Source organism: Salmo salar, chromosome ssa15 (genome assembly GCF_905237065.1).
Source record: "Salmo salar chromosome ssa15, Ssal_v3.1, whole genome shotgun sequence".
Classification (NCBI taxonomy): Eukaryota; Metazoa; Chordata; class Actinopteri; order Salmoniformes; family Salmonidae; genus Salmo; species Salmo salar.
Genome location: NC_059456.1, coordinates 14,452,762 through 14,464,026, shown reverse-complemented (window position 1 = coordinate 14,464,026; position 11,265 = coordinate 14,452,762).

Genomic DNA, 11,265 nt, shown 5'->3' with positions numbered 1-11,265 from the left:
TAGAAAACATTTAAGTTAATTATTTTAATGTAACCTGATTCACTGTGATAAAAAGGATATGAAAGTTTATTTTGATGAAATAAAATAAAAATATACATTTTTAGTACCATTAATTATTAAAAAGCAATTGAGAGTCCTGTGACATGAGCCTAGAATTACTGCTATTGTTGTAATACAGAAAAGGGCTTAAGTATAATACAGTACAATACAGTGCAATACAGTATAATACAGTGTAATACAGTACAATACAGTAATTTCAATAATTATTGGTCATTTTAATCAAAGTATAGAAATAAACAGTGGTGGAAAAAGTACTCAATTGTCATACTTGAGTAAAAGTAAAGATACCTTAATAGAAAGTAACTCAAGTAAAAGTGAAAGTCACCCAGTAAAATACTACTTGAGTAAAGTCTAAAAGTATTTGGTATTAAATCATGACGACCGTCGTAAGGAGAAGACCAAGGTGCAGCGTGGTAAGTGCTCATGATTAAATATTTATTTATACTCAGAACACTAAACAAAATAACAAACAAAGGAAAACGAACGTTACGTTCTGCAGGTTTTCACTGAGCTGTACAAAAACAAGATCCCACCACTGAAGGTGGGAAAAAGGGCTGCCTAAGTATGATTCCCAATCAGAGACAACGATAGACAGCTGCCTCTGATTAGGAACCATACTCGGCCAAACACAAAGAAATAGAAAAACTAGATTGCCCACCCCACATCACACCCTGACCTAACCAAACTAGAGGAAATAAAACGTCTCTCTAAGGCCAGGGCGTGACATAAATATACTTAAGTATCAAAAGTAAAAGTATAAACCATTTCAAATTCCTTAAATTAAGCAAACCGGAGGGAACAATTTTCTTGTTTTTTTGTTGACAGATAGCCAGGCACACACGCAAACACTCAGACATAATTTACAAACGAAGCATTTCTGTTTAGTGAGTCCTCCAGATCAGAGGCAGTAGGGATGACCAGGGATGTTCTCTGTTTAGTGAGTCCTCCAGATCAGAGGCAGTAGGGATGACCAGGGATGGTCTCTGTTTAGTGAGTCCTCCAGATCAGAGGCAGTAGGGATGAACAGGGATGTTCTCTGTTTAGTGAGTCCTCCAGATCAGAGGCAGTAGGGATGTTCTCTGTTTAGTGAGTCCTCCAGATCAGAGGCAGTAGGGATGACCAGGGATGTTCTCTGTTTAGTGAGTCCTCCAGATCAGAGGCAGTAGGGATGACCAGAGATGTTCTCTAGATAAGTGTTTTGGGTGTCAGCGAAAATGTATGGTGTAAAAAGTACATTATTTTTTTTAGGAATGTAGTGAAGTAAAAGTAAAAGTTGTCAAAAATATAAATAGTCAATTAAAGTACAGATACCCCCCAAAACTTTTTAAGTATTACTTTAAAGTATTTTTACTTAAGCACTTTACACCACTGGAAATAAATATCATTATCCAAAATATGTAAATTACAAACTATTATGAAAACAAATTTCTAATTTCTTCTAAGTCTTCAGGACCCGATTCAATCAGAATCCTCTTTAGCCAAAATCTGAATACCTGATGTTTTGACATGTTAGAGGTGTAACTGCGTTAAAGCTGTGAAATCCACAACGGCTCCTGGCAATATGCTTAAAGCAAACATTGCTATTGGCTGCACAGAGTCATTGAGAGAAATCCCATGCAACCTTGTTTACAGACTGTCATTCTGAACTTCTATCTCAAGTGGAGTGGGTGGGGCTTTGTGACAACGATCAAGAGCAGCTGCTCACCAATTTGCTCCAACGCAATTCCACCTACTACACCGCACAAACATCCATTATAGGTCGCTATTCAGTATCTAGCCCTACCCCATTTAAGTTGAAATGTCTAATCGTTAAGATTAGGGTTAACGTTAGGGTTAGGTAAGTGTTATGGCTATTGTTATGGTTAAGGTTAAGGTTAAGGTTAAGGTTAGGGTTAAGTTAAGTTAAGTTAAGTTAAGTTAAGTTAAGTTAAGTTAAGTTAAGGTTATGGTTATGGTTAAGGTTAAGGTTAAGGTTAGGGTTAGGGTTAGGCTTAAGGGTTAGGGCTAGGGTTAATGTTACATAAGTTAAGGTTAGGGTTAAGGTTGAAGTAAAATTAAGTTTAGGGTTAAGGTTAGGGTTACGGTTAAGGTTAAGTTTAGGGTTAACGTTAAGTTAAGGTTAAGGGTAAGGGTAAGGTTAGGGTTAGGGTTAGGGTTAAGGTTAAGGTTAACATTAAGTTAAGGTTAAGGTTAAGGGTAAGGTTAGGGTTAAGGGTAGGGACATCCCAATGATCAGCTATGCGGGTGTCGGCTATCCAGGTTAAAGCTTGATGTGATTGAAAGTTATTTTTTGATGCTATCAATATAGTTTCTTACATGTTAATATAGCATTAAATATAGGCAATATTTCATTTCTAAAAAGGTCATTGTTGAAATCAAACTATAGGCTGGTAGTGCTAGAGAAATTTACAGAGCCTTCAGAAAGTTTTCACACAAGTTTTCTTTACTTTTTCCACGTTTTGTTGTGTTACAGACTGAAATTAAAATGGATTCCTTTGATCATTTGATAATTTGTGTCACTGATCTACACACACTATCCCATGATGTCAAAGTGGAATTCTGTTTGCAGAAACATCTAGAAATTAATAAAGAATTTACATCTGAAATGTCTTGAGTCAATAAGTATTCAACCACTTTGTTATGTCAAGCCTAAATAAGTTCAGGAGTAAAAATGTGCATTAAGAAGTCCCTTAATAAGTTGCATGGACTCACTCTGTGTGCAATAATAGTGTTTAAAACGGCCTTGTAAAGTCCACATATCTGGGGAATTTATTATTGTTTTTATTCAATCCAGTCTGGTATGAGAATGGTGGCCCCTATCTGCAAAAGCAAGGTGTCTGCGGAAAGCTGAGTATTTTGGCTATTGATCGGTCGCTTCAAAAGCTTTGGTGTGACTTACTACCATATATGGGCATACGATTTTACGAATATGTAACGGAGGCCTTATGACCTAATTTCAAGATGCCTCCATTCCGGCTAGCGTTGTGAAGCATAAACAAAATAAAGACGGAATAAGTTGATACGAAAGCCGGGACTCCACAGATCATGACGATTTATTATTGACCATTACCATTATTGATCACCAGCCCCGTTATTGATCACCAGCCCCGTTATCGATCACCAGCCCCGAGAGTCAAAATGTTTATTTTACACAACGTTTTCACCAAACAGCAAACATCTTACAAGGTAAGCTTCGGTTTGGTCTGTGTTTAAGCTATAGCTACATGGGGGGGGGGGGATCACATGATGTTATCTGATGATGTAATAATAACATCGAATGTCCACCGAGTGACTATATCTTATGATGTCGCGCTGTCAGCATCTATTACACAGGGGATTGGCTACTATGGCATCTTGACAGTCTTGTAGCCAATGAGAAAAGCTTTCCAGGGATACGCAGTTGAACTGGGTGGGATAAGGCCTAGAACCTATGCTTAATGCGAACTACCTGGCTCAGAGATGAGACGCACTGAGCACGCTACATTCAATTGTTAACAGATTTCATTGCTTTAATTTCATGGCTTTAGCATGAAAGATGGATTCTCAAGGTGAAAAAAAGGGAAAAACTAAGAATATCGGACAGGAACCTAAAAGAATAGGCAGCTATGATAAGAATACCAACAAGAAGCTTTAAATAAAATACTGGAGTCGGACTCGGATCAAGGGAGTGATTTGGACAATGAGGATTTGGACTCAGCCGACTGCTTTCTAGAAGGATTGGATCCACTTTTAGATCTGAAAGTAAATTATTTTCATGACTTTATAAAGCAAATTTACTATATTAAGTTATCCAAGATGGCGTTGCAGTGCAGACGTTGTTTGTCGTTCTCCCGTGTAAATTTAGATTTTTTTTGTCTTTTGTATATATTTCAATATATTTTCAATCTTTTTCCATTTTTAAATTAAATATACCTTCCTGCAACCCGCCTCACCCAACGTGATACGGATCTGCTATTTTTAGACCTTATAGCCAGAACCTCCATCAGAAGCTAGCAATCAGAGGCTAACCAGCTAATTAGCTACTAGCTACTTAGTCATTGTTAGCCACTGTTACTGGCCTTTACCTTTAGCACAGACACCAGCTGCTTTTAGCCTGGATAATACTTGCCAGTCTGCACAGCGCGTTATCAACCCTGAGCATACCGGACTCCACTATAACACCTGATTCCTGCCGTAAGCCCTGGACCATTACTCCTGATCATCGCAGCTAGCTAGCTGCTACCGAGTGGCCCAGCCTCGAAGCTAGTCTTGAGCCAGGTCCATCTCCCAGCCTGCTCAGTGGACCCTATGATCACATGATGTCTCCCGGACTCTTCACTAACACGACTGGAATCCACTACACCACCAGATTCTTGCCGTAAGCTCTGGACCTTTGCATCGGATCATCACAGCTAGCTAGCTGCTACCAAGTGGCTATAGTGGCTAACGCCCTTGTCCCGAATCTAGCACCAGTTAACCTCGAGCAAGGCACATATCCCGGCTAGCAAACAAAATTACTCCAGCTACCGATCGCTGCAGCTGTACATAGTCCATCTGTAAATAGACCATCCAATCTACCTACCTCATCCCCATATTGTTTTTATTCACTTTTTTTTGCTCTTTTGCACACCAGTATTTCTACTTGCACATCATCGTCTGCACATCTATCACTCCAGTGTTAATTTGCTAAATTGTAATTACTTCGCTACTATGGCCTATTTATTGCCTTACCTCCTTACGCCATTTGCATAGACTGTATATACACTTTTTCTGTTGTGTTATTGACTGTACGTTTCTTTATTCAATGTGTAACTCTGTGTTGTTGTTTTTGTCACACTGCTTTGCTTAATCTTGGCCAGGTCGCAGTTGTAAATGAGAACTTGTTCTCAACTGGCCTACCTGGTTAAATAAAGGACTTGTTCTCAACTAGCCTACCTGGTTAAATAAAGGTGAAATAAAAATCTCTCTTTCGTTTTTTATAAGTTGTCTGCTTTTTGTGCTTTGGATTTAGTTGACATAGGCCTATGTAACAAGTCATTTCAATGTTATATCATTCCAAAGTAGTTATTATCTGTTCATTATTAGTTCACAGTTTGCTGTTTTAAGTTTCATCCTTGTACAGTGAGGGAAAAAAGTATTTGATCCCCTGCTGGTTTTGTATGTTTGCCCACTGACAAAGAAATGATCAGTCTATAATTTTAATGGTAGTTTTATTTGAACAGTGAGAGACAGAATAACAACAACAAAAAATCCAGAAAAACACGTCAAAAATATTATAAATTGATTAGCATTTTAATGAGGGAAATCAAATTCCAAACTATTGTTTAATGTACAGTACCAGTCAAAAGTTTGGACACACCTACTCATTCAAGGGTTTTTCTTTGTTTACTATTTTCTATATTGTAGAATAATAGTGAAGACATCAAAACTATGAAACAGTTAATTTGTACCATTGGATATGCGTAGGCCAAACGTGCAGGCACTTTGGACAAGTTGAAAAAACACTTGGATATCCCCTGTATGTCCCCCTACACCACCACAATGTTTGAGAGAGGTTGGTGTTGTAGAATTTTTTTTTTTGTGAACAATAACTTGTAGGCACATCCAGTGTGCAAAAACAGTGCAATTACCACATTCAGACACTTTGGAGAGGTTGAAAGGACACTTGAATGTACCCTGGATACCCCATATGTAACGGTCTTCGTCGTCCTCAGATGAAGGGGAAGAGAAATCAGACCAAAATGCAGCGTGGTAAGTGTTCGTCATTTTTAATGATAAAACTGAACACTAAATCCGACAAGCAAAACAAAAGAACTACCGAACAGTCCCGTCAGGTGCAAAACACTAAACAGAAAATATCTACCCACAAAACCCAAAGGAAAATCATTCTGCCTAAGTATGACTCCCAATCAGCAACAACGAAATACAGCTGTTCCTGATTGAGAGCCATACCCGGCCGAAACAAAGAAATCCCAAACATAGAAACACGGGCATAGAATGCCCACCCAAATTACACCCTGACCAAACCTCAATAGAGACATAAAAAGGCTCTCTCAGGTCAGGGCGTGACACCATAACACCACCACAATGTGGGAGTGATGTTGATATGGTAGAAATTGTGTTTTTTTACTGAATAAATGGCATTTAGGGATTGCAAATATGTAATAGCACTGGGATTATCTCATTTACAGACATAAGCTACTAAGGAGAGGTTTAGGGACACCTCGTCCCGTGACCTCACCTGACACCACTTACTAAAACATCTAACCATTTCTAGTTGTTAGGTCTATCAATCCCATTTCTAGTTGTTAGGTCTATCAATCCCATTTCTAGTTGTTAGGTCTATCAATCCCATTTCTAGTTGTTAGGTCTATCGATCCCATTTCTAGTTGTTAGGTCTATCAATCCCATTTTCTTTCTGATATTGTTCACATGTTGTGGAAGCGATCTGATGTGTTTCCAGCTCTGGGCATCAATAATTCACTTATAGCTTGTCAATGAAAGATGACTAAAAAATAAAAAACGGTTATTTTGTGTGTGCTTGACCTTGTGTATTCAGAACTATGTAACTCCTATCTGTCTACAGATCATTTTCCTAATAACCTCCCAGATGTCGTCTTTCCAAATATACCACGTTTTTGCGTGTCAGAATCATGTAATTACACATGAATTCGCAGTTACTTTTGGGTATTTAGGCGGAAATCTAAATTTTGCCATTACATTTAAAAGGTTAAGGGCTTGTAAGTAAGCATTTTACAGCAAGGTCTCTACCTGTTGTTGTATTTGGCGCATGTGAAAAATACAATTTGATAAGTCGTAAAAATTGTCACCTGCATCTCTAGCTGTGTATAGTCACTGAAAAATGATTTCAGCCGGCAGCGACTGTGAGACCCATGAGGCGGCACACCATAGGCCCAGCGTCGTCCGGGTTAGGGGAGGGTTTGGACAGCCGGGATGTCCTTGTCCCGTTGTGCTCTAGTGACTCCTTGTGGCGGGCCGGGCGCATGCACGCTGACTTCGGTTGACAGTTGTACGTTGTTTCCTCTGACACATTGGTGCGGCTGGCTTCTGGGTTAAGCAAGCAGTGTGTCAAGAAGCAGTGCAGAGTTGTGTTTCGGAGGACGCATGGCTCTCGACCTTCGCCTCTCCAGAGTTTGTACGGGAGTTGCAGTGATGAGACAAGACTGTAACTACCAATTGGATAAATTCTGGGAATTTGATATTATGATTATCTGTATGTTTCATATCTTGAAGTAGTTAACGCTGTCAGTTCCACTTTAAACTTTAGGTCACCGGTTACTTCGTGTTCTAAACGTGAAATGTTTTTTAAAATGGGAAGTAATAGTTGTACGTCTCGATTGGGCTTTTTGTATTCTTATGATTGGCTTATGTCCGAGTTTATAGACTTGCTTATCTTTTAACATAATGCTGTGTGTGACTGCTGTCTTTCCATCGGCCCTATGCAGTGGTGGTAGTGGTGCTAAACTATTTAAATACTTGCTTTGTATACCCATTGTTGCCTAAGTTAGCATTTTAACGTCTTTCCTAACCTACCGGCTACCGATGTCATTCTTCTGTGAGCTGCTCCATGCCAAAACCCTTTGAGAGCTGCACACTCTTTGACGCCTGCTGAAACTAGGCTACGTGTGCGGTCCGCATGTGAATATAAACTCAGCAAAAAAAGAAACATCCCCTTTTCAGGACCCTGTCTTTCAAAGATAATTAGTAAAAATCCAAATAACTTCACAGATCTTCATTGTAAAGGGTTTAAAGACAACAACACCATGCTTGTTCAATGAGCCATAAACAATCATTATACAATTAATGAACATGCACCTGTGGAATGGTCGTTAAGACACTAACAGTTTACAGACGGTAGGCAATTAAGGTCACAGTTATGAAAACTTAGGACACTAAAGAGGGCTTTCTACTGACTCTGAAAAACACCAAAGAAAGATGCCCAGGGTCCCTGCTCATCTGCATGAACGTGCCTTAGGCATGCTGCAAGGAGGCATGAGGACTGCAGATGTGGCCAGGGCAATAAATTGCAATGTCCGTACTGTGAGACACCTAAGGCAGTGCTACAGGGAGACAGGATGGACAGCTGATTGTTCTCGCAGTGGCAGACCACGTGTAACAACACCTGCACAGGATCGGTACATCCGAACATCACACCTGCGGGACAGGTACAGGATGGCAACAACAACTGCCCGAGTTACACCAGGAACACACAATCCCTCCATCAGTGCTCAGACTGTCCGCAATAGGCTGAGAGAGGCTGGACTGAGGGCTTGTAGGCCTGTTGTAAGGCAGGTCCTCACCAGACATCACTGACAACAATGTCGCCTATGGGCACAAACCCACCGTCCTGGACCAGACAGGACTGGCAAAAAGTGCTCTTCACTGACAAGTTGTGGTTTTGTCTCGCCAGGGGTGATGGTCGGAATCACGTTTATCATTGAAGGAATGAGAATTACACCGAGGCCAGTACTCTGGAGCAGGATCAATTTGGAGGTGGAGGGTCTGTCATGGTTTGGGGCGGTGTGTCACAGCATCATCGGACTGAGCTTGCAGGCAATCTCAATGCTGTGCATTATAGGGAAGACATCCTCCTCCCTCATGTGGTACCCTTCCTGCAGGCTCATCCTGACATGACCCTCCAGAATGACAATTCCACCAGCCATACTGCTTGTTCTGTGCGTGATTTCCTGCAAGACAGGAATGTCAGTGTTCTGCCATGGCCAGCGAAGAGCCCGGAACTCAATCCCATTGAGCACGTCTGGGACCTGTTGGATTGGAGGGTGAGGGCTAGGGCCATTCCCCCAGAAATGTCCGGGAACTTGCAGGTGCCTTGGTGGAAGAGTGGGGTAACATCTCACAGCAAGAACTGGCCAATCTGCTGCAGTCCATGAAGAGGAGATGCACTGCAGTACTTAATGCAGCTGTTGGCCATGCCAGATAATGACTGTTACTTTTGATTTTGACCCCCCCCCCTTTGTTCAGGGACACATGATTCTATTTCTGTTAGTCACATGTCTGTGGAACTTGTTCAGTTTATGTCTCAGTTGTTCAATCTTATTTTCATACAAATATTTACACGTTAAGTTTGCTGAAAATCAACACAGTTGACAGTGAGAGGACGTTTATTTTTTTGCCGAGTTTATTGCACGTGCTTTGCGATTGTGTAGGCTACTTTAGGAATGATTTCTCTGTTGTACTACATAATTGATAAGTCGTATACCTGCAATACACTATTTTGATTCACATCAGTAGGGATTAAGAAGTGAGTATATTGCCTTTTTTTAAGTGGGTATACGGCTTATACCTGCATATACCCTCCACTACACCACTAGCCCTTTGTGTTTACCCTCCACTACACCACTGGCCCTTAGTGTTTACCCTCCACTACACCACTGGCCCTTAGTGTTTACCCTCCTCTACACCACTGGCCCTTAGTGTTTACCCTCCACTACACCACTGGCCCTTAGTGTTTACCCTCCTCTACACCACTGGCCCTTAGTGTTTACCCTCCACTACACCACTGGCCCTTAGTGTTTACCCTCCTCTACACCACTGGCCCTTAGTGTTTACCCTCCACTACACCACTGGCCCTTAGTGTTTACCCTCCACTACACCACTGGCCCTTAGCGTTTACCCTCCACTACACCACTGGCCCTTAGTGTTTACCCTCCACTACAACTTTGGGTGCTACAAAAAGTTCACTCTCCTACATGAGTGCGCTGGTATTACAGTTGCTGTCCTTTCAGAATCACAAACCTGTCACACACTGAAGATCTATAGGTTCACCACTGTACTAACCTGACTATAATAGATATAAAGGCTGTTAAGATAATGTATTCATGTTTCAAGAAAGGAGTGTATATATTTGGCCTGGCGAAGCAGTTTCACAGTGGAGTGATAGATGAGAAGATGATGGCATGTAAGTAGTGATACTGGTGTGCAAAAGAGCAGAAAAGTAAATAAAAACAATATGGGGATGAGGTAGGTGGATTGGGTGGGCTATTTACATATGGACTATGTACAGCTGCAGTGATCGGTTAGCTGCTCAGATAGCTGAAGTGAGATATAAGTCTCCAGCTTCAGCGATTTTTGCAGTTCGTTCCAGTCACTGGCAGCTGAGAACTGGAAGGAAAGGTGGCCAAAGGAGGTGCTGGCTTTGGGGATGACCAGTGAGATATACCTTCTGGAGCGCGTGCCACAGGTGGGTGTTGTTATCGTGACCAGTAAGCTGAGGTAAGGCGGAGCTTTACCTAGCAAAGACTTATAGATGACCTGGAGCCAGTGGGTCTGGCGATGAATATGTAGCGAGGGCCAGCCAACAAGAGCATACAGGTCGCAGTGGTGGGTGGTATAAGGGGCTTTGGTAACAAAACGGATGGCACTGTGATAGACTGCATCCAGTTTGCTGAGTAGAGTATTGGAAGCTATTTTGTAGATGACATCGCCGAAGTCGAGGATCGGTAGGATAGTCAGTTTTACTAGGGTAAGTTTGGCGGCGTGAGTGAAGGAGGTTTTGTTGCAAAATAGAAAGACGATTCTAGATTTAATTTTGGATTGGAGATGTTTAATATGAGTCTGGAAGGAGAGTTTACAGTCTTGCCAGACACCTAGGTATTTGTAGTTGTCCACATATTCTAGGTCAGAACCGTCCAGAGTAGTGAAGCTAGTCAGGCGGGCGGGTGCGGGCAGCAAACGGTTGAAAATCATGCATTTGGTTTTACTAGCGTTTTAGAGCAGTTGGAGGCCACGGAAGGAGAGTTGTGTCCTAAAATTGATAAAAAAATGTTTTTTCCCTCCTCATCAATATACACACACTATACACCATAATGACATCACAATACCCAATAATGACATCACAATACCCCATAATGAAAATGAAAACATACGTTTCAAAATGTTTTGAAATATATAAAAAATAATGAAAACTGAAATATTACACTTATATACAGTGGCAAGAAAAAGTATGTGAACCCTTTGGAATGACCTGGATTTCTGCATAAATGGCACATAACATTTGATCTGATCTTCATCTAATTCACAACAATAGACAAACACAGTTTGTTTAAGCTAATAACACACAAATTAAACTTTGCTGAAGTTCGCAAAAGAGCACCTGGATGTTCCACAGCGCTATTGGCAAAATAGTCTGTGGACAGATTAAACTAAAGTAGGGTTGTTTGGAAGGAAAACACAACACTATGTGTG